This window comes from Castor canadensis, chromosome 3, assembly GCF_047511655.1.
Source record: "Castor canadensis chromosome 3, mCasCan1.hap1v2, whole genome shotgun sequence".
NCBI classification, from domain to species: Eukaryota; Metazoa; Chordata; class Mammalia; order Rodentia; family Castoridae; genus Castor; species Castor canadensis.
Window position 1 is genome coordinate 53,819,394 of NC_133388.1, and position 23,394 is coordinate 53,842,787.

At 42.7% G+C, this 23,394-nt stretch overlaps 1 protein-coding gene across 2 annotated transcripts in view; it reads right to left on the reverse strand.

The window, feature by feature from the left end:
- The window catches only part of Frmd6 (FERM domain containing 6), a 224,189-nt gene extending 207,142 nt beyond the window's left edge, over positions 1–17,047 (reverse strand). For both annotated transcript variants that reach the window (XM_074067986.1, XM_074067984.1), the window contains exon 1: positions 16,701–17,047. The gene's annotated coding sequence lies outside the window, so the exon portion shown is untranslated. The remainder of the gene's footprint in view (positions 1–16,700) is intronic.
- Between the last annotated feature and the right edge of the window lie 6,347 nt (positions 17,048–23,394).

Genomic DNA, 23,394 nt, shown 5'->3' on the forward strand with positions numbered 1-23,394 from the left:
ATATACCACATAATCTGCCAGCTGGCAAAGATTGGCTTCTCTCTTCTCAGGAAATCAGAACACCCAGGCTGTTTTGGTCATTACGACCTAATTTTCAGTCAAGACTAGTCTTAACAAGGAGTGAATCAGGAGACTAGACTAGCTCAGAGACACAAGGAGCTGATGAAAATGCAGCCACAGGCCCTTTGGAAAAGTCTGGCACAGCAATCCTTCCCTACCATTGTGTGTGTCAGGACACTCCTCACTTTGAGTGAGGTGGTAAGCCTCCCCATCTCCACTGAGTGGTCACTTTTCCTACACACATCAGCTCCCAGTGCTGAGGGGAAGGAGGCCTTTGAGGCCCTCAGTGGTCAATCCCAGGACACATCATGGCAATGAGGACAGAGGCCTTCTCAACACCAGGAGGCTACACCCACAGTAGCTCACCACTGAGCCCCAATCCTTGCTCTTCTTCCACTCTGGTCACATGGCTAGAGCTGAGTGGGTTCCAGAATGTGGGAGGAAGACATAGATTGCTCTGTCTCCCAACTTTTCTCCACCACATCTAGTAGAGCCCACCAATTTGTGCTGTATCCTAAAGACTTCAGTTCTTGTTATACATCTCAGAAAAAAATGAAACATTATACCCACTTTCAAAAGAAGTCTGTGACTTCCTTGCGTGAGCCAACTCTGAGGACAAGGAATTGCTGAGGCAGAAAATTCCCCAGTGGCAGGCTTGATGGATGACAGGACACTGTCTCCTGGGGATACAGTAATCTGTAGCAACATTTCAGCAACCCAAAATAAACCTTCTCTCTGCACATGGGATGACAAGCTTCATGTCTGGGCCCTCCATCATGATTCTGGTCCCAGGGTTTCCCGGACTCTAGGTTAACGTCTTTCACTTTGGCCCCAAATCTGGCGTAGGAACGTGGGAAGGAGCTTATGATAATTGTCCTTTGTTGGAGCACCTTTCATCTGAAGATCTCCAAGTACTTTATAAACATTAATTAAAGTGCCACAGCACACAACACCTTAGGATGTGTCATTAGCATCCTTCTACCACCCCAGCTGTGGGCCAGCCCTTTAAAGATGAGGAACTTGAAGGCTGATAACAAGGTTAGACTTCAGAGACTGAGATTATCACAGGGGTAGACCCCAAAGTCAATGCCATCATCTCTGGTCCTGTACTGAATGGGACAAAAGTGATTGAAGGAATTATATGATTCCTGTATGTATAGGCACTGTGAATTACTATTACCAAGAGAGAAGAAGAAAATATGTAGATTGGCTTTATCATTTAATTGTAAGAACTACGATAGTAGTTCTAGCCAGTCTTCTCTCCTCTGAGAAATTTAACTTCTTTTTGTTTTTCCATCTATAAAATGGTGACATAATGGAATTCCCTAATCTCTTACATTCTCCATTAATGTATTGTATAACCTACACAAAGGCATTCAGGTTTCCCAGTAACTCCTGCACATCCTCCACAATTTGAAATGGACTTTTCTAAGTCATCAGCTAACCTTGAAGAATTTCATAAGCAGAATTTTCTTCTTCTCTTTGTTAGTTCAGGGCCACTTACCTTTATGATAGTATCTTTTATGAGTCAGTCATAATATTTCTTTTTTGAGGAAAGCTGGTACAAAAACGACCACCAAGGTTATAAGTTTGAAAAAAAGAAACAAAACTGTAGGTGATTTTTCAAAACCTGAGCTTTCTCACTCAGTCAGTAGGAGAATTCCATGAGAGACTGTACACAAGATGCTCATCACAGGATACACTCAGAGAATGCTGGTACACATTGCACATCACACTGCCTTTTGCCTCCCTACACAGCAAGAATAAACAACACGCAACCTGATACAGTGGCTCACGCCTGTAATCCCAACTACTCAGGAGGTGAAAATAGGGAGGATTGTAGTTCAAGACCATTCTGAGCCAAAAATCCATGAAACCCCATCTCAACCATTAAAAAGGTGGTACACACCTATCATTTCAGCTAAGCAGGAAGCATAAGTAAGAGGATCATGGTCCAGACCAGCTCAGGCATAAACTCAAGACCCTATTAAAAAAAATAACTAAAGGAAAAAGGGGTGGGGATGTAGCTCAAGTGGTACAGCACCTGCTTAACAAGTACAAGGCCCTGAGTTCAAACCCCAGTACAAGAAAAGAAAAGAAAAAACACAACTTTTCTGAATTTAGACATCCAACTAAAGCACTGTTCCAAAATGGCCACTCTAGGGCACTCTGCCTGGCTTCAAAGTTATTGCTTTTTCACACAATAATTTTGGGTCACTTCCACTGGGATTGTCCTCAGGGTTTATTTACGATATACACACATATGTATAATGTTGTTTGTGGTGAATCTTCATCCTTCTAGAGTGACTTATTTTCCATTAGAATTTGTAATTTAGAGCCAAGTCTGATGAGGAAAGAAAGAATGTAATCAAGAGAGGACAAAATTAAAGTATGAGGATTTATTTTCTTGTGTGCCTTGTAAACCATCCCTAGAGGCAATGCCAGGAAAGGAGCTGCATAAACGTTTAGAATAATAGTGGTCAGTGTTGTTAAGGCAGAACTTCCTCCTCAGTGGAAGGATTGCTCTCACCCATGCTTAACGTTTTTAACATGATTTTTTTAAACCTTGAAGTCTTGGTCTTTCACGGTCATTGCTGTTGCTGCTTGGCCTCCATTCCCTTTTGAGATGGGGAATGCCAGGAAGGAAAGGAAGACAGAAGGACCAGGGCCTGAAGAAAAGGAGGGAAGAAGAAAGGACAAGTTGAGGCAGAGAAAAATCAAGCTAGCTTAGAAACATCACAGAGAAATCAACCTTATAGGCAGGAGACTTTAATTATAGTTTGCCTTTTAAGATGTAACTCATAGGACTATTTGTTTTGGGAAGGGGTGGCGGGGGGTGGTTCTCATAGTAGACTGCTATAAACTTTCCAGTCAGGCTAGATTATTATTTTTCTTCTGTTTGGTAAAATGTCATAGCCTTTGGAAAAATCGGAGCATTTTTTAGAACATTGATTTGCCTTTTTCCTCTGTGTTTTGGACAGTAGGTCCGCCACCTGTTCAGGTCTTTGCTCCTTCTCCTCGGGCTCCAAGACAAGCAGGGGCTTGAGTGTCAGGACTTGTGGGAAAGAAGGAAACACACGGTTCTCTGCTCTGTGAATGACATGAGTAGCAGTGACTATGAAAGTGGCTTCTGCTCACAGGGCACATTTTCTTTAGGAGCTGGCAAAGCTCCCAGACAATTTGCTGTGGGGACAGACTTGGCTAAACTTCTGCCAGTGCAGGCCTCGGGGGCCTCCAGATTTATAAGTTTGGGCATTCCAGGAAGAGACCCCTGAAGAAGCAGGAGATAAGGAAGGACATGGCATGTGGCACCAGGCAAAGCCCTGGTGGGTCACCAAGGCAGGAACCAGGGCTGTGACACAAAGCAGGCTGCTGCTCTCCCTGCACTTCCTCTCACAGGCTCTCTACAGTGGAGACAGCTGCAAGGAGGGCTGAGGGGCTGGGGGAGGGGGTCGCTGGCCCCAGTGCCCAATCCACGATGGAGCCTGGGTGGGCACACTGTGGGGGAGGAAGTGAAGGAGGAGGTAGCTCCCACTCAGGGCAAGGACTCACAGCATTTAAAGCTGAACAGAGCAGCTTTTAGGTTGAGTCGCTCTGGAGTCTCCTCACTTTCCTGCCTGGCCAAAGGGTCTGGGGAATGATCAGAGGCAGATGGAGGGCTGTACATTCTGGATCCTCACTCAGCATTGTCACCATGCAATGCCAGCCTATCCCTTTTCAGTTCCCCTGGGTGGTGTTCTCCACAAACACACTCTCTGGTGGACTTTTAATTGAATGGAAATGAGCAGGTTCTATATGAGCCTGGTGATGGGAGACAAGAAGGAGGTCAGCAGCTCCAGGAAATGCTGTAGTTGCCTGGCCTGCGGTAGCTCAGTCATACTGGAAATCCTGTTAGACTGGCTTTGAATGGATTACTTCTATAGTAGAATTTTGAATGTCCCCAGTGTCTTCCAGAGATCTTCCAATGGATTCTTGGCTAGCTTGGTTACTAACAGAAAAGGCCTGGGACACATTTACCTCTCCACTGCCTTAAGTGTCTGTCCCAGTCAGGCAGTCCTGAGGCTGGGAATCAGAAATCAGGGTCAGCTAGCTGGGGGGACTGTGGCTGCTTTCTGCTTTCTCTGCTCTTTCTCCTAATGGAAACAGCCTTATAGACTGCGCATGTGTGGTGTATGTCCCTGTATATGTGTGCATGTGTGTGTTTCTCATTATATAACTAATCCCAGTCATTTCAAAAAATTCAGAAAATGCAGAAAAGTGTTAAGAATACCACAGCCAGGATGAAGCGGACTTAACATTATAGCACGTATTCCTCATGATGTTTTTCTATGCTGAAATTTGTCAATAAGATCAGAATGCATAAATTGTTATGACTGTCTTTTCAATTCTATTCTATGTCACAAATATTATCTTTTCATGCTTATAAATATAGATCCATATTATCATTTTTAATGGCTGCTTAAAAGTCTACAGTAAAAATGTGTGTGGTTTATTTAATCAATATTTAATCAGTTGACATTTCACATGTCACCAGGTTTTTGCTGATAGAAACAAGGATCTTTATATAAATATCACCCAATACTGGTCAGATGGTTCCCTTAAAGGGAATTCTGCAAAGCAGAAGTGCTGGATCAAATCCTGTCATCTTTTTAAAGGCTTTGATGCATTCCCTCAAAATTCCCCTACACAAAGTCTCTGCCAGCCTTCCTGCGGCAAAAGACACTGCCATTTTCCTCCCCACCACCACCACGGGCGTTACGAGTCTTTTCCAGTCTGATGGTTGTAAATGACACATCTCATTTGCTGTTTTAGCTTTACTTTGGTGTTTTCTCCTTTCTGGCACTTTCTGTCATCTTTTGGAACCCTTTTCTACCTGCGTTCCCCTCATCCAATAGAAAACTTCACTTGAACTTCCTATGTTCTCAGTGTCCCTGCTCCAGCCACAGGAGTGTCTGCATGCGGTGCTGTGGAGGCTGAGAGGGCAGCCTGGGAGAGTAGGAGAGAACTTGGCAGAGAAGGTGACATTTATGTTAGTTTGATGGAATGGTGGAGAGTGAGGCAAATAGAAAAACATCGTATAAACAATGTCACTGAGGCCTGTGTTCCAGGGAAGATAATAGAGGGGTGGACAGGTAGGATTTCAGATGGAGACAGTCTCTGTGGAGTGCACTAGAGTTTAAATTTTCTTCCATAGCTATGTCAGCTTTCTAAAGCCAGGCTTTGTAGAAGCAAAAAAAAAAAAAAAAAAATTTTGGTCAGATTGGAATCCACTAAGTCTTGACAGGTACAGAGGAGGATAAACTTTGGGGGGACTTGCAGAGTAAGTGGGGAGAAGTCCAAGAAGACTGGGAAGAGAGGAGAAGGTGTAAGAGCAAAGAAGAACTAAGTTTGGGTTCAGGCTTGAATACACTGCATTTAAAGAACCTGTTGCATGGCAGATGGATTCATCCAAAGGAAATTATAAATAAGGATTTGGAGCACTACAGAGAATTAGGGACTGTGGATTTGGGGGTCATTTACTCAGAACCCCCCCAAAGTTCTACCCCTACAACCTTACCCCATTCCAGCCTCCATCATATTTTCTAGACAACATCTCTGTCCTTGTCCCTACCTGTGAGCACCTTTCCCTTCTCTAGGATGTGCTCAGTTTGTTATGAGAAAGAATGGACCTAACATAGCCAATTCGTGTAAAATACTGAAGAATAAGCTGTTTATCTTATGGCTTAATGGTAAGCATTTTTAAAAGAATACTTGTTAACATAAAGAAATGACTCATGAATGGTGTGCATCCATCTGAGGAAAGTGGTATCTGCATCCTTGCTAGAGATGCATCAGCCCCCAGGTGAATGATCCTAACTGGACTCTGAGCCTTAAGGCAGAGCTCCTCACCAGGACAGGCTCCTAGAAGCAAGGAGAGGAACAAGGGGCATGGCATTGGCTGGCTGGCTTCTCAGCTAGGATTTGAACAGCTCAATTAGGACAGGCAGCTGCTGTCTAAATTTAAATTAAAACACTGTAAAACAAATTTGGGCAAGCGTAGTCTACTCTATTTTCTTCAACATCTTAATAAGTCTTTACCTAGGGAAAAAAAAGTGCTTTTGAGAATCATGCTGGGATGGAAGTGTGGCTCAGTGACAGCTCAGCTCTGGGTGAAAGCTTCAGATTTCAGCTCATCTCCACATCAGGAAAACCTTGCTTTGTCTGTATTCAAAATTGCTCATACTCCTCTCTGCATTTTTTTTTTTTTGGTGGTATTATGGTTTGAACTCAGGACCTCACACTTGCTAGGCAGATGCTCTACCACTTGAGCTACTCCACCAGCCTTCCTCTCTGCTTTTCTCATTGTCTCCCTTCTCTCCTGTGGACCAGATCAAAGATGTCCACTGCTACCCTATAACCCAGCTCTGGCTCGGTTGAAGAATCAGAGAATATCAAACCAGAAGTTGCAAACAGGAAGCATCACTACACATGCTTTGTGGAAATAGGTCCATTTGGTGTAACATCAGAAATGGGTACACCTCAGAGACACCACATTTACCCAAGCCAAAAAATGAGCAAAGGAGATCACTGTTATTTCAACAATACAGATGCAACTCGAAAGGAGCTAGTCTAATTAAAACAGTATTTAGTACCACGATAAACAACACTTTAGTGGGCTGCATGACCTTCCCTTGGTAAATATGAGTGTAATTAGTGACACATCAAAAACTTAAAGATTTCTTAAATAAGCTAGGAATCCAAGGTGCAGAATAATGGCACTGAAAACATACAATCCCATGCACTTGATCATGAACCCGGTAATGTAGAAAGTGGGAGTAAATGGCCCCTATCAAGTGAAATTACACAAGATAAATCTTAATTACTATTGTAGAATGTTAGAAATGTACAAAAGGTGTTTATTGAAAATGGCATAAACACACCCAAACGAGGGAGCAAGATAAAAGGAAATGTCTTGGAGAGGTTCTGAATTTCCATTTCTAATCTGTTACTCAGTATGTAGCAGGGTTGCTGAATCCAAATGGTTTAAGTCTGGGGACAAAGGCAACAATTTATTCTATGACAAAGGGAAAAGGAAGCTGACTGGGAGACCAGTCTTAAATGCCAGCTCGAATACCTGGCAAGTGTCCTGTAGGGAATGGTTTGGATGCATTTTGTCTCCCCGCACATTCCTGTGGTGGAAGCTTAGTTCCTAGTATGGTGATATGGGAGGTGGTGGGACCCTTAAGAGGTGAGTCGTAGTGGGAGGTCCTTAGTCACTGGGGACTACCTCACAAGAGATCATGGAGTCCAAGTTTTTCTCTAGCTTCTTGTCTTGCAATGTGATCCCTTTCTCATACATGTGTGCTCCCGCCATGATGTGACACAGCCAAGAGGGCCTTTACCTAAGCTGAACCATGCTAGCACCATGACCTTGATCCCCAAAACTGTACAATACATAAACCTCATTTCTTTTAAAGTTGTCCTGCCTTGGGTATTTCAAACAACAATAACAAGCCCAAACAAACAAATGGACTAATACAGTATTCATGGCAAAAATCCATGAAGCATTACAGACCAAAACTGCTCCCTAATTTAGGCCAACGCATTTGAAACTGTTGACACTTACAGTAGAAATTAACATAGAAGTAGCTTATGCCATGGCCTTCCAACTCACAGTGCTAAAGGTACATATGACTCATACCTGTGTACATGTAGCATCTTCTGTGGCCTCAAGATTTCTTTAACCTCATTAATTTTCCCTGTTAACTGAACACATGTTAATGACCAGCCTTTTCTGTGTTCACACAAACAAGTCTAAAAATGGAGTGGCTTCATGCAAAACTTTGTTTTTTCCATGCACTCTTGATTATATTGCTTCCACCTGAATTAACATTTCAAAAGTTAATAGCGTAGCCACCAAAATCCTTTAAAATATGCCTTCGCCAACATTTAGGAAGATTTTAAAAGGCTCAACTGTGACTGTGAACTGCTTCTTTTTTCCTCACTCTACAAACCTGGCACCTTCATGAGTCATACACCCTGACGACAGCAGTAGGACCAGTGGCTCTTTTTCCCCAGGGACCATGTGCTCTCCATCAGGGTAGCAGCAGCCTTCATGAGATTTTCTGAGCCACAGCACACTCTCTGGCCAGGGTTCATGGCCACCAAGCCATTATTTCCACAATGTATTAGAATATTTTCAATTTATCAAGCTCAGTTCAGATAGAAGACTCAAGTGAGATAAACTAGAAAAAAAATGCTTGTTACACAGGTGACTAATTGAGAAAGCAAGTCACCAGACAGAAGTAAAGGTTCTAGAAAAACAGATTATACAAAAAACCCAAAGACCAAACACCTGAAAAGATCAGAATCTGGATGGCTGCCCTGCTTCCTGCTGCACCCCATATCTTCTTTCCTCCTCTCTCCTGCCTTCCCCGAAGGGAGACAGCTGGGTGACCATGACTAATGGGCCCCAGAGCCAGGTTGTTTGAGCTCAGGCCCCTTACTTGCTGTGCTACTTGTTGGGCCATTAGCTAGTTTCTCTGGGCCTTGTTCTCTGATCTGTAAAAGAAACTGCTTTGAGGTTTAAATCTGATAAAATAGTTGAAACTTTTTACACAATGTCTGACACATAGAAATGCTAAATAAATGTAAGGCAATTTCTTTTAAGTAGAAAATCTGACATTCTACCAAACCATAAACTTTTTAGCATAAAATATGGAAAGGAAAATTGAACATTTCCTCTTTCTTCCCTTTGTCTTGTATGCTAATGCCAGGTGACCTCTTTTCACATCACAGAAAAACTACAAGCTCAGCCTCATTGCTGACAGTCAACATCTCTGCTGCGGGAGGGCCAGGCTCCTCTCTAGAAGAACAGGACCATCATGGAACATGTATCCATTGAATATCATCTATTCCAAGGGACAGTGTCTGGTCTCTCTGTGTGGGAACTACCTATTAGAAATCATAGTGCAATTCCAAGTCACACCTCCCTGGGGAAACCTGGCTGGTCTGCTCAACTCTTTGTTCCTTGTTGGACTATGATTAAAGAATGCATGCAATCTTTCCAATGCACAGAAAAAACAACTTTGGAATGAAATTCTAGTGTCTACTCGTGGGACTCCAGGCCACTTGCAGAGTGGTATGACTGCTAAAAAGTCCTTTCTATTACATATCTTGAGCAGTGTATCATATACGTATAGGACAGATTGGTAGATTTACACTAGTTATTCCCAATTACTCATGACTGCCAAAATCCACACCTATGTGTACTTTCTTCCAGTGTTGATTCTGATCTTGGTCATCTGACTTAGGTTGGCCAATGGTATCAGCAGAAGAGTTAATAGTAGAAAAAGCTCGGTTGTGCTTGCTTATTCTTAAAATATTGTCACCACCATGTGAGAACAACCAGACTCCCTAAGGATAAAAGAATGCACAGAGAAAGAGAGGCCCGGCTGTTCCAGCTGAAAGTAGCCACAGGAATAAGGCTGGAAAATAACATCAGTGATTAAATCAGCCACAGATCACGAGAAACAATAAACTGTTGTTGCTTTAAGTCACTCAGTGTTGGAGTTGTTTGTTACTCTACAATAGGTCACTAAATAAAAAAATGCCATGTAGGGTGTTGTAATAAGAAACACTTCAAACACCTGGTGTTGGCTTTGGAGACAGAGGGTGGGCACAGGCTGGAAGCGCAATGAGGAAACTGTTTTTGGAGGATGGAAAAAGGGCAACCAATATGGTGGGGTAAGATAAAAATTATTTTGCAAAATAAATTTGTGGGTTTAGCTGAAGGGTTTTCCAGGCAGACCACTAAAAGCAGAAAGAGAGAGGTATGCCTTAGAAGGAACAATTTTGTTGGCAAGCAGAATGTAGAGGAAATAAAGAGGACTTGCTAGATCAGAAAGAAAAACTATTCTTCATTTCCATTCCCTGCATCTGACAAAAGATTCTCACAGTAAGAAATGATATCAGTGTAAGGTTCCTGTGGCTAGATGACCTTTTATTAGAAATCTAAAACACTTTGAGAAGTGCTGAGTAGACTTTTTCAGTGGGACAAAAGGGCTTTTAAAATTTATAGAAGCCTAATCCCAAAATAGCTCTGAGAAGTCTAGAGCTGGGCTGCCAATATGGCAACCACAAGTCACACGAAGCTACTGCGCAGTTGACATGTGGCCATTCTGAATCCAGATGCATTGTAAGTGCAAAATAAACACTGGATTTAAAAAACTGGAATGAAAAAGAACACAAAATATCTTATTCATAATTTTTATATTAATTAAATGTTAAAATGATATTTTGGATATATTGGGCCAAATAAAATATATTATTAAAATTATTTTCACCTGTTTCTTTGTATTGTTTTTTAAAATGTGGTTAGGATGGCTGGTGTGACCCAGTGGTGCCGTGCTTGCCTAGCAACTTCGAGGACCTGGGTTTGACCCCCAGCATTGGAAAAAAAGTGGCTACCAGAATTTTAAAAAACATGTATGTAGCTTACACCTGTGACTTGGACAGCACACATGTAGAGAGAGGCCTGTTCCAAAAAGCATCCTGAGTGCAAATTGTAACTAGTAGAAGGTACAATAATAAGATATGTGAAAACCCACAGGTTTTTTTAAGAGTTGTATCAGATTGGAGTAGCAACTCAAAATGGTGGGGAGATTTCTGGGGTTTCAACTTTCCACAGGCAGGAAACACACTGAGAAAGTTATTTAGTTGCAAACATTGGCCATTTCTTTTCAAAAAGAAAAGAAATCTCAAAAGGTAGAAGGAAGAACCTAGATGTTTGAGTCAAAAGCAGAGCCATCCCCTAATCAAGGAACCCTGCCTGCTTGAGTAGAGGCACCTGATGATACGTATCCAGAGAGATTTCAGAATTCTGTGGACCGATTACTACTATCACTTCTTATGAAGCCCCTTCTCAAATGGAGATATCTATGAGGGAGTCGGGTCCCTGTTTCATTGTAGGTTGGGTGTGTGACTTAATTTGTAAGCAAAATTTAGAGGGAACACAGAGGCTAAGGCTTGCTAGGTTGGAAGATAGACTTCATCTCTAGATGAAAACTTATCTGTGTCTGGATTAGACACAGATCATGGACTTTGAGCCTGATGTCATTAGAGGAGATGTCATTTTTGAAAAGGATGAGTATGTTTTGTTCATGGGAGGGATGTACATAATTGCTTCCAGATGCTAGATTCAAAAGAGGACAAGTTATTAGAAGATATTCTCATTAAAAGGCAGAGTCTATTCCCCCACCCTTTGAGTCTAGAATGACCTTTTTGCCTGCTTTGCCCAGTAGAAGGTGGCAGAAGTGATGCTGTGCAGCTTCCAAGCCCAAACTGCGAGAAGCCTGTAGCTTCTGATCTTGTCCTCTTGATAAAGTCAACGATGAAACACCATATGGGGAGAGAACCCCAGCATCTCAAGTGTTCCAGTTATCCCTACCGCTGCAGTCACATAAGGAAGCCCAGGAAAAAACAGGGTAAGAACTATTCTATTAACCCCAAGAACTATGAAAAAAATAAATTAGTGTTGGTTTTGGCCATGACGGTTTCAGGTGGTTTCTTCTGCAGCAACATTTAACTGATATTCTCTAGTCACAGTCTAAGAAGAACAAGCTGAGCCAATGGCACAGACTTCTGGTAGAGGTGTGCTTTGAGACTCTACTGGTCAGAACTTTGTGACCACCATGCTCTTCACCACATAAGCCTCTCCACAGAGGAGAGGCACACATGGCAGCTGGCTTCCCGCACAAGTTATGCAAGAGTGTGAGAGCGGCCAGACAGAAGTTGCAACATCTTCCATAACCCAATATTAGAGCTGACACATCATCACTTCTCCTGTATGCGATTAGACACACAGAAGAACCCTGGTAGAGTAGTGAAGAGAGGTGAGATTCCTAGGGGCCACCTGGAGACTGGACACCACGTAAATCAAAAAGTAAATGAATAAATTTCACATCCTAGCTGTCATTTCAAGAAACCCAAAGAGGTTGGTTTTCCCATATTTGCCATTAGTCCTCTGACATACCTTAGTCATGAGTTCTTCACCTGTTTCTCAATTTATCCCATACCTGTCCTCCACCTTCTTAGCTCTATTAGGCATGGAGCATGACGTGTCAGGTGTTTATAACTATAACTAGAGTAATAACTTCAGTCCTCAGAAGGATCAGTGATTGGGAGTTAAATATTCTTTGATCAGTTCGCTAAACCTTTTGGAGAGGAGAAATATAAATGAAGTCAGCCTGAGATTGTCCGGAAACAAATAGCTGTGTTTCCTGAGAAAAGGAATCAGGCAATTCATAGCATGTAAAAGCTAAAAAGTGTGTCATACTATTTGACTATTAGACTCAGTGAATTTTCTCTTTCTTTTCTCTTTCTCCAAAGAGAAAAATCACTGAGTCTAATTCCCTCCTGATATGGTCTAAATGATCATGTCCTCCACACACAAAAAAAGGACCTTTATAGGTTGTTCTTGTGAGGGCTCAGGCAAAAAAGATAAGCTATAGGGAAAACCTCAACATTCTTACATAACACCTAAGAGGTCACGAATGGAGTGTTGGTAGAAATAGGTATGGTCACGGCTATTGCAATGAGTCCCAGGGGGCATGGCGAATGTGTTCTCAGGAAATGGAGGAAACTTGACTCTTATTGTAAAGTGGCAAAGAGCTTGGCTGAGTTGTATTCATGTTGCAGTGGTTTGTGGAAGATAGAATTTGTGAGTGATGAAACTGGATATTTGACTGAGGAAATCTCTAAGCAAAGTATTGAAGGTGCAGTTGGCTTCTTGATTGCCTGTACTAAAATGAGAAAAGAGAGATGGTTTAAATGTGGAATTGTTCATCCAAATTGAAGCAGAACTTAAAGAGTTGGGTAATTGTCAGCCTATCCTGACTATAAAGAATGAAAAAAGTGTATTTGGGAGAGAATATCAAGGATTTTGCTAAACAACAATCTGATATGAAAGGCAACCATCAAAAGAGAAGTCAGGGTCTTCTGTCCCAGGCAAAGAAGAATAGATCTGAAGGCAATTCAGAAAACAGCAGGGCTAAAGTAAAGGAGGACAAAGTAAAATCAAAAGTAGTGGACACCTAAGATCAAGGTTAGAAAAATCTAGTGATACAAAGAGATTGCTGTTGGTTAGAATCCAGGGGATTAATTTTTCATGTGAACACAATTTTCCCAGGAAATCAGCTGTCTTTGAGATGAGTAGGAAACTTGCAAACCTTAATAGGAACTATAGTTTCCTGTAGCCCAGAAGCACCCATAAGTCTCCATTTTCTCACCCACCAAATCAGTGTCATGCTTTGTGAAGATTAAGGGTGATCAGTCATCTGAGGACACTCTGTCCACTGGTAATGGGCTTATAATCAAGGCATCAGTGGGGAATAAAGAAGTCAACTTGAACTTGGATTCTGACCTATACTTGGATTCTACCTCCATGACATTTAGTAGCTTAACACTTTGTGAATCTCAGTTCTTCAGCTTTCTACTTTGCTAGGTTCAGTGCATCATATATAAAGAGGCTAAGAGAACACCTGGTAAGTAATAGATGTTTAATTAACATTAGTCTCTTCCTTTTTTGTTGTTTCAAATCCCCAATTCTTTCTTTTTTAGAAAAAAAATAAGTATCAAGACGAGGTAAGCCCTTTGAAATCGAAAATAAGCAAGTTAAGGCCTAATTCATTTCCAAGTCATACAGTAAAAATAATAGCTAAGTAAAAAAAATAGTAATAATAACTTAGATGTCAGGGGATGTGTCTCAAGCAAACCAAAGGCACTGGGGCTGATCTGGGGGCCCTTTCATAGCCTCCCAGGACTTGTGAGACACGATCTACATTACAGAAGACTTTCTGTAGATTGAATACAGAAAGGAGTCAGCATGTGACAGATCCCTCTGAAACAGCTGAGTACATCAATTCCGATTTCTGGAACCCAAGGGCAAACAGCTTGGAGACATCTCAACCTTTTCCTGGGAGAGTACTTCCCAACAATTCTAGGAGAAGTTGTTGATATAACAGAGACCATCTCTGAAAGAGAACTGCTCTTGGTCCTAGGTTGGTTCTGGGGAAAATATTGGCTGAAAGTCAAGGAAAGGAAAAGAACAAGTATGGGCACTCCTGACTCCTCTTAAGGCTGGAGTCTCCAGGAAGTAGCAGAGAAGTGGAAGCAGAACACATTCTTCTTCTATAGAATTAAAGTCAGCCCTAAATAGCAAGGAAAGGGTAGGACATACAGCCCTTGTTTATAAACGAAGACCAAGATAAATGTCAGCTGCCACACCTCAAAGGCAGGCACGACAGACCACGTGTAGAGAGAAGGCCCAGGCAATGAGCAAGCCCTTTGGTCTCCCTGATGGTCTCCAGAAGAACTTTCCAGAGGATTCAGGAAGAGCAGGGGAGCCAAGATTACCAGGAGGGAATCTAAAGTGCCCTTCTCATGGATCTGTACTGTCATCTCTTGGTTAACTTTCAAGCTCAGCTCCATTGTCACTCTTATTACAGGCTGTGCTACATGAATCAGAGTTGTGACTTACGTCTGAATCCTCCAGTGCAGGCAGGCTAAGCCACAGTAGTCCCTCCCTATCTCACAGGATTGCTGTAAAGTATAAACTAGACCATGAACTTGCAGCCTTTGCCTGGCAAATGTTAGTTGCTGCTATCATTGTTGATTTTCTGCTCTGTTTTATATGTTACCCCGACAGCATTTCTCACCAGAAGTGGGAGACAGGCAGAGCTAAGGGAACATCAGTGACAAACTCAGACATTTTCTAGAATGGGGTATGGTGATATTTACAGCAAGCAAGAGGAGAAGCAGCTGCAGGGAAGAAGTGAGAAAGAAGAGCACCTGCAGGGAATGAGGTGACTGTCACATCTATCAACCTTATCCCTGCTGAGGAGCAGTCTCCAATGGCAGCAGAGGGCAGAGCTAGCATGCTAAGAGGTCCAGTGATGCTCACTGGAGCCCAGGAGCACTCAGATGTGACACAAGCAAGAAAGAAGTTACCTGGGACACACCAAGGGAAGACCCTTCTGGAGGGTGGGACCCTGCCTCCTACCCTCAACCAACCTCACTCTCACAGAGTTTGGAGGACAGGGCAGGACAGAAAAGGTGTTTGTCCCCTGCCCTGAGCTTGCTTTGAGTCAAGGTCACAAACAAGATCCAACTCCATTAGCAGTGCACCAACTATTCCTTGGCCTCAGAGAACTGGATTGTAAGAAAGCATGAACTAAGCAGGGAAGCTGGAGAGGTCTGATTTCTTTTCAACAGGGGCCATTCCCAACTGGACAAGGTATATTTTTGCAGCAGGTAAGTGCACAAGCAATTCATGTAACTAGGTCACCTTGGGAGCGCCCTTACAATACCTGCACTGAAACTCTGTGGCTGTGTTTTTATTGACAACACTAGTAAGAGGTAAGAGGTAAGTAAAGGTTACTGACGAGGAAAATCAGCATGATTTTATATATAAATGGAGCCTGTGTATCACACACACACACACACACACACACACACACACACACACACACAAGTATATATACCCCAAACCCCAAGGGTGCCTGGAAGACAGAAGATACTGATTATTATTTATAGAAAAAGTAACTTTTAAAATAACTAAGCATCTATCTGTAACCCAGTATATAGGAATCTCTCTCTCTTTCTCTCTTCTCTCTCTCTCTCTCTCTCTTTATCTTTCGCTCACACACATAAGAATGCATATTATGCATATTATGTATGCATTCTTATGTATGCATATAGGTAAACAACAGATAACCTCACTATTTGGTCATTTTTAAAAAGCAATATAATGACACAATTCCTAAATATCTTCTCTGACACTTGACTCCTTGGTTGCTGACTCACGAAATTTGTTTTTAAAGTAGATCTAGACATTCTCACAAAACTGCATCCTGTTCTTTCCCACATTCCCTTTCTGACTTCCTTCTATCACCATGCCTCATATTTTACTTTTACAACACTTGGAATCTGGTTATGACAAACTCTGTAACAGTTCATTGCATACATTTTACAGTCTTATGTCTAGTTTTAACTAAGTCATATCCCTTGTAAAAGAGGTGCATGAACCCAAAATAAATAAATGTTTCTTTCTGCGACCCAGAGGGCAAGCATGCAACTGATGCTAACATAACTGAGACCTACTTCATATTTCCCACCTTCGTAGCTTCCTGTAGCATCTTACGAGAAGTCATTATTAGGATATTGAAACACTTGAAACAAAACAATGCTTCGAAGAGGGCTTGTTTTCCCCTCAGATCAGCACCTGTGATTCAATGTGGCTTAAAGGGGAATGCGTCTGCAGTGCAAGACCATATGCAGATGTAAACACGCACACAGCAAAAGTCCAGAGAGCACTGGCACTAAATCTTTAACATGCAAGTTCTTTTCCAGCCCTGCCTGCAGTGGCTGTGACACTGGATAACCCAAGGCGGCCCCTCTTCACAGAAGAAATCATGACACAGATAGTTGTCTGCAGCAGAACTAATCCTTGCATCAGCCTGGCTGCCTTACAGACAGAAACCAAATTACTAAAACTCTTTGGTGATTCTACTGTGCCCAATATTCTGACATTTAACATGAAATTTGTCTTCAGATTATATTTCATGAAAAGCAAAAGATAAGAACAACCACTCTTTTCCTACCTGCTGCTGGAGCCACCAGGAAGCGGGGCTGCTGCTCTCAGAATGGGGCAGACTCCAGGGTATAATCTTCAGTTCCCTACCCTGGATCCAGAACCTTCGAAAGAAAATTCTCAGATGCTATGAGCAAGCAGACTGTTTACTCCCAGCCAGTTCTTTCTTGTTCCCATGGCTTGTTGAGTACCAGTGTGGGGTGTTCAAGCAAGGATGGCTGGGAAGAAAGGGGAAGAAAGGGCTTGAGTTTGGGGGAAGGGAAAAGGGAAGACAGGGCTCCCAAGACAAGAGTTAGTTCATCCAACACCCTTTCTTCAAGGAGGAAAGCCCTCCTTTTCCAGCTTTCATTTCTCATACAAGACTTGCCACTGTATTACTCACATAATTGCTACATTGCCCCTTCACAAACAGCAGACATACTTTTTGGGCAGGCCTCCAGATTTCTGATGCATGCCTCTACCTGTCTGCAAGGATATCTCTGGGCCTGGGAAAATTGAGGGAACCACATGACCGTGGAAAGGAGGATCCAGACTAGACTATTAATCAAGTTCTTGGGATAAAGTATGCTACAAAAGGGAAGAAGGGCCTGGTTGTATCTTCTCTGACCACCCAGTGCCATCCTCACTCTTGGGATCACCTGGCTGGGGCTCAGAGCTCTTCCAAGTAGACCAGTAAGTACACTTTGTCAAGCTTTGACTTGTTTCTCCAAAGAGGAGCAGCAAGGATTACTATCACAGAAGGAATGTGGTTTTCTTACTCTGGGCAGTCAGTGTAGGAGAGGCAAAGTTGATAGGTGAACAATTGCAGTTTCTTTGAGTTTAATACTGTGGACAACAGTGTTGAAGAAGACATTTCAAAGATGAGACAAGCATTATAGAGGCTCCATGTTTTACTCATTCCTAGTTTCTAAGAAGGTAATAGAGTACTAGAAAGAAATTGGGACATCTTGGCTCTGCTGTTTACTATCTGTGTGACCTCGGATAAATCACTTAACCTGCTTTCCAAATGAGTTCATGAGAGGATTGAGCTGGATAGTCTGCCACACAGCGCCTCTCACTTTGACATCTGTTCCCCCGTTCTTGTATCATAACTTTGGGGAATCACCCTTTCCTCTCAGCTGCTTTGGGTGAGGTTGTTACCACTCCCAGACTTCCTCAGACTGAGCATGGGACTATGGGCAGTCAATTGGCCTCACTGTCATAGATTCAGAGGTGGGGTTCCGGAATATTTGCTGAGGCGAGGCATTGCCATTCTGCAGTGTCAGCCAATGACAGGAAACAATAGTGACTATCCTAGGGGAAGAGAGCCTGTTGGAAGAGAATGTCACTGCAGAAGACAGTAGAGTTTACGATGGCCAGAGACCAGTTCTTGAGAATGTTATTTGAAGCCTTGATTCAGCCATGACTGAAGCTGGCATCTCCTATGAACTTCTAAAATGCATTGTTTGTTTCCTCCAGCCCACACAATCAGATTTCTGATAATTTCACTGAAAAAAATTCCAGCTAATATGCATTCCATCCTACTGCCCTCTCCACCTTCCACCTGTCTTTTACCATTCATGTCCTCGTCATGATGGGTGGCAGGGGGGTGGAGAGGACTAGTAAATGAGTTTCCTTGATTCATTCTGGAGATGTTTTTAAAAGACCAATATTGCACAGAAGAGAGATGAGAAGTGAGGCAGATTCTGGTGAAAGATTTCAACATTCTTTATTCTTTTCTCTGAATACAGTTCTTTGTTAAAAATTCAAATAATGCACAAAGGTAAAATGTGCAAAATGGAAATCCCCTGCAATGAGATCTTCCCCAAACAGTCAAGCATAACATTTTAGTGGCTTGCTGTTCCAAAATGTGTTCCACATAGCAGCAGAAGCCTGGAGCTGGTTAGAGCCCAGGACCTGGGCCTCAATCCAGTCTTGCATTTTAGGACACCTCTGAGGAATCAGGACACCCACTGAAGTCTGAAAAGCACTGACTTTTCATGTGCAGTCTCTAGAGATTTTTTTCATTTAGCCACAGCATTTTTGCGGGGGAACATATAACTTGTCTGGTTTTTATTTTACAGGTTTTGTAAAGGAAAGTCACACATGAATACAATGAACCAGAAGCAATGCCATCAAAATTGTTTGTTTTATTGATTTATTTTGGGGGCAGATTTGAACTCAGGGCCTCTAGACAGGCACTCTACCACTTGAGCCACTCCCTCAATCCTTTCGCTTTATTTATTTTTCTTGCACTTTTTGCAGGACCTGTCTCAGATCAAGATCCTCCTACCTATGGCTCCTGAGTAGCTGGGAATATAGGCATGTACCACTATGCCCAGCCCAAAATTCTTTATAAAACATAAGCAAATAATTTACTGGGACCATATGCCAATTCTAAAGGTGTTTACAACGTCTTTGCTCCCATTTCCTTGGTGGGGAACAGGAAATGCTTCTCTCTCTCTTCACCCCCAACCCTGCCACTCATGCCTTAGTAGGCAGATGCCCTTCCTTTCTGTTCAGACTCCCAGAAAGACAGTGGTGGAGCTTGCAAGTATGGCTGGAACTTCACAGGCAGCCCAACAAGAGTCAGGTCTGGAATTTGGAGGTAATTTCTGAGAAGTACACTGAAGGGCTTCTTGAAGAGTCCTCTGCCTAACTGAAGTCTGCTTTCCCCCTGCTGTGAAAATAAATGCTCTGGGCTCAGACTTCCTCATCTCTGGAAACCTAACTGGCTGAAAAGGTACCTGTCGAGTGGGAATTGAATGGGTAACCATCAGTCCAGCCAACCTTCCCACAAGGACTCAAGAGAAGTGCTGTGTCCTCAAGTGTCTTAGCCAAAACTTTTGAATGCAAAGGCATGACCTCCATACTTCACTAACTAACCTGAATCTCTTGTCAGGTTGTGTTATGCAAAAAAAACTCCTGCGCAGGTGAGTTCCTCTGTGAGAAGCCATCCCACATAGGCTTCTCTTGATGGTGATGGGTCCTCTGAGACCTTCATTCTAAGACTCCTTTGACTTTGCTTGGCAAAGTCATCAAGAAAGCATATGAACCATATCCCATTGCGTTCTGAGGACCTGGAAGGTATAACCTATATGCTCAGTTCATTTGTCTTTGAGAGCAGAAGCTGTGCACAGGACCAAGAAGCTCCTTCCCCAGGAAGCTGCTCATGCAGCTACATCTAGTCACCAAGAGCATCTACCTTATGGGCGCATTTCTATGTTTCAACATGGATTTGACAAACAGTGGACACTGCAGTTGGGTAGGAAGGGAAGACAGTGTGGATGTGAGGAACACACTCATAACTCATTCCATTTTCCTTCCATGTACACAGCTGGAAAGCTAAACACTACATGTCTCAGGCACTGCTCCAGGTGGGGTTTGATTTGCAAATCAGTCCTCCAAACATCATTCTGAGTGAGGTTAGCCTGGCCCAAAAGACCAAAAATCGTATGTTCTCCCTCATATGTGGACATTAGATCAAGGGCAAACACAACAAGGGGATTGGACTTTGAGCACATGATAAAAGTGAGAGCACACAAGGGAGGGGTGAGGATAGGTAAGACACCTAAAAAATTAGCTAGCAGTTGTTGCCCTTAACGCAGAGAAACTAAAGCAGATACCTTAAAGCAACTGAGGCCAATAGGAAAAGGGGAACAGGTACTAGAGAAAAGGGTAGATCAAAAAGAATTTACCTAGAAGGTAACACACACGCACAGGAAATCAATGTGAGTCAATGCCCTGTATAGCTATCCTTATCTCAACCAGCAAAACCCCTTATTCCTTCCTATTATTGCTTATACTCTCTCTATAACAAAATTAGAAATAAGGGCAAAATAGTTTCTGCTGGGTATTGAGGGGGTGGGGGGAGAGGGAGGGGGCAGAGTGGGTGGTAAGGGAGGGGGTGGGGGCAGGGGGGAGAAATGACCCAAGCCTTGTATGCACATATGAATAATAAAATAAAAAAAAAAAAACAAAAAACAAATCAGTCCTCCAACTAGATTTACTTTGGGAGATTTGGAAGATGGACGTGAGTGAGGAAGCAATATTTTTCCTGTGACTCTCCTGTTGTGGACAATCAGGTATGTGCAATAGGTGTATGCAGGCAGGAGTTGTTGCGGTGGTCCAGGGGCCAGTCTCCAGCTCAAGTCTGTTAAGTGGCTATTCTGGTGGTTGTAGTGAAGTTTCCCTGAATGATAGATTGCCCCTAGGGTGACAGCATGTCTGATAGTGGCCTCCTGATGGAAGCAGAAGGAGGCAGAGGGCTTCTCTGTCAGGTCACATTAGCAATTCATACCCCCTTCCTTCAGCCTTTCTAACAATTTTAAACATGTATGCCCTATATTAAATTCCTTTCTACTTAAGAACACTGAATAAATTATGTTTCCTGCTCATGACCTGGGTTCTAATTCAAACACAAGTCCTGAATTTTTTTTTTTTTAGGCAATGCCTAAAGGTTTTCAGACCCTTACTAAAATAGGTCTGATTTTATTGTTTTTATTTACCTCTTACCATAGGTCATCATTTTGGGATTTGGGGTTAAAAATATAGAAGTTTTAAATGGAAAGATTTTATCTTTTCATGTTTAACAAAGATGTGTAGAGCATCTTTTATGTTCAAGGCACTGTCTTAAGCCTCAAATACTGAGACAACACAGTGCAATGGAAATAGCGGAAGGTCTTTCTACAGAGTTGAAGCCTCACCCTGCCCTACCTAGGTGGCCTTAGGCAAGATACTTCATTTCTCCAAACCTCACTGTAGGTCTTCTGGGTTAGAATGTAAGTATCATGTGTGCAGAGACCTTTTTTCTTGTTGCTAATACATCGCCAGTGTTCAAAACAGTGCCCGATGGATAAAGACATTCAACAAATACTCATTGAATGAATGAACAAATAAACGAATGAATGAATCCTCCAATTAGAAATCCCTGAAGATAAAACTAAAACCAAACTGTTCTTGATATCAATAGCAATAGTCCGGTGTACAATTAAGTTAAGATATACGGGCATCAATAGAAATAGTCCAGTGTACACTTTAAAAAGGTTTCTAACACTAGAACAGGATAAAGCATCAGTGGGTGCATTAAGAACCAATCACACACACAAAGAATATCTCTGCAAGTTCCTTCCTCTTTGCACATCCTCATGTCCCATCTCTGCTCTGCAGACAGATTCTCCCTCTTTGTAGAATTTCTGTGGCATTCCCAGCAGCCCTTGCTGAGAAGAGACATGAGGCTTAACAGGCACAATTCTAACTCGCAGGTAAAGACAAGACATGAAAATTGACCAGATCTCTTCTTCCAGCTTTCTCCACTGCAGGATGAGCTTTGTTCTAGAAATGTGAATTGAGAAGCTTCTCGAACCCAGGCACAGTGGCTCACTCCTGTAATCCTAGCTACTCGGGAGGCAGAGATCAAAAAGATAGTGGTTCGAGGTCAACCCAGGCAAAACGTGTGTGGAATTTTATCTCAACCGATAAAAAGCTGGGCATGATGGTGCCAACCTGTCATACCAACTATTCATGAGGCATAAACAGGAGGTCTCAGTTCAGGCCCACCTGGGCATAAACACAGGACCCTATTCAAAACCTAACTAAAGCAAAAAAGGCCGGGGATGTGGCTGAAGTGGTAGGAGTGCCTGCCTCGCAGGTGCAAGGCCCTGAATTCAATCCCCAGTACTGCTAAAGAAGAAGAAGAAGAGAGAAGGAGAGTTTTAGAAGCTTCTTGATTGGCCCTGGAGGGAGTGTGTGGCCTTGAGCCAGATAGGAATGTGGTGTTCCACATTCTCCATGACACCATGTTCTGGGCTGGCTCCAAAAAGAGGCCCATGTACATGACATTAGTCCTAGACTTAGCATTTCAGGCAGTCAGCACATAGCTCTGGGAAGCCCCAAGTAGGTAAAGCCAGATAATTCTGTTGGCGGCCACATCTCTTTGATGTCATGGAGAATCCTAATCAAGTTCGGAGTGTCAGCCTATCTTACACATGGTTTTCTGTTCTATGCTGAAGCGATCCCCATTCTCCAGTCCTAGAAACTTCCAAGTCTTTTGAAAAATGGAAAGAGTTGAGGCTGCCATCACCAGACTGCCTGCCTTCTGGTATATCCTGAAGGGAAATGCAATTATAAATTATAAAACACAATGTGAACAAACAAAATAAAACGTGATGCAAACTAGAGCCGGTTCCTGGAAAAACAAAAGGGCCTGCTCTGCATATGCTCAAATCTGTTACTGACTGTTACTAGCTGAATGGCCCACTCTAGAAGGCATTTGGAGAAGCCAACATGCCAGAAAGTGCTCTAACGTTTTCCAGCTTTTAGCCAAGAGACTAAGAATTCCTTTGACAGTTCACACATAATGTTCCAACCGTGCTGGCCACTTTTCAGGCCCTGAGCTACAATTTGCCTACAGTCTATGAACTATAACAAAAATCAGCTTGGGTGATCAGACGAAACATGACCTAAGGGAGCCACACCTGGAACTCAGGTGACATTAATTCATGCAAGGTGTGTGTGTCCTTATGCCTTATGCTTTTGCAAATAGTAGGCACTTAGCACTTTGCTCTTTCAGGCTGTCTATAGGGACACAGCCTGCATGGCACTGTTTCAGTGAAATGATCACTGTGTGAATGCTGAACCAAGTGACACTCCTTGCACTGGAGGATTCTGGCCTGGAGAGATACCTCCCACCAAATATTTGCTCTTTCCTTTAGGATTGTGCATTA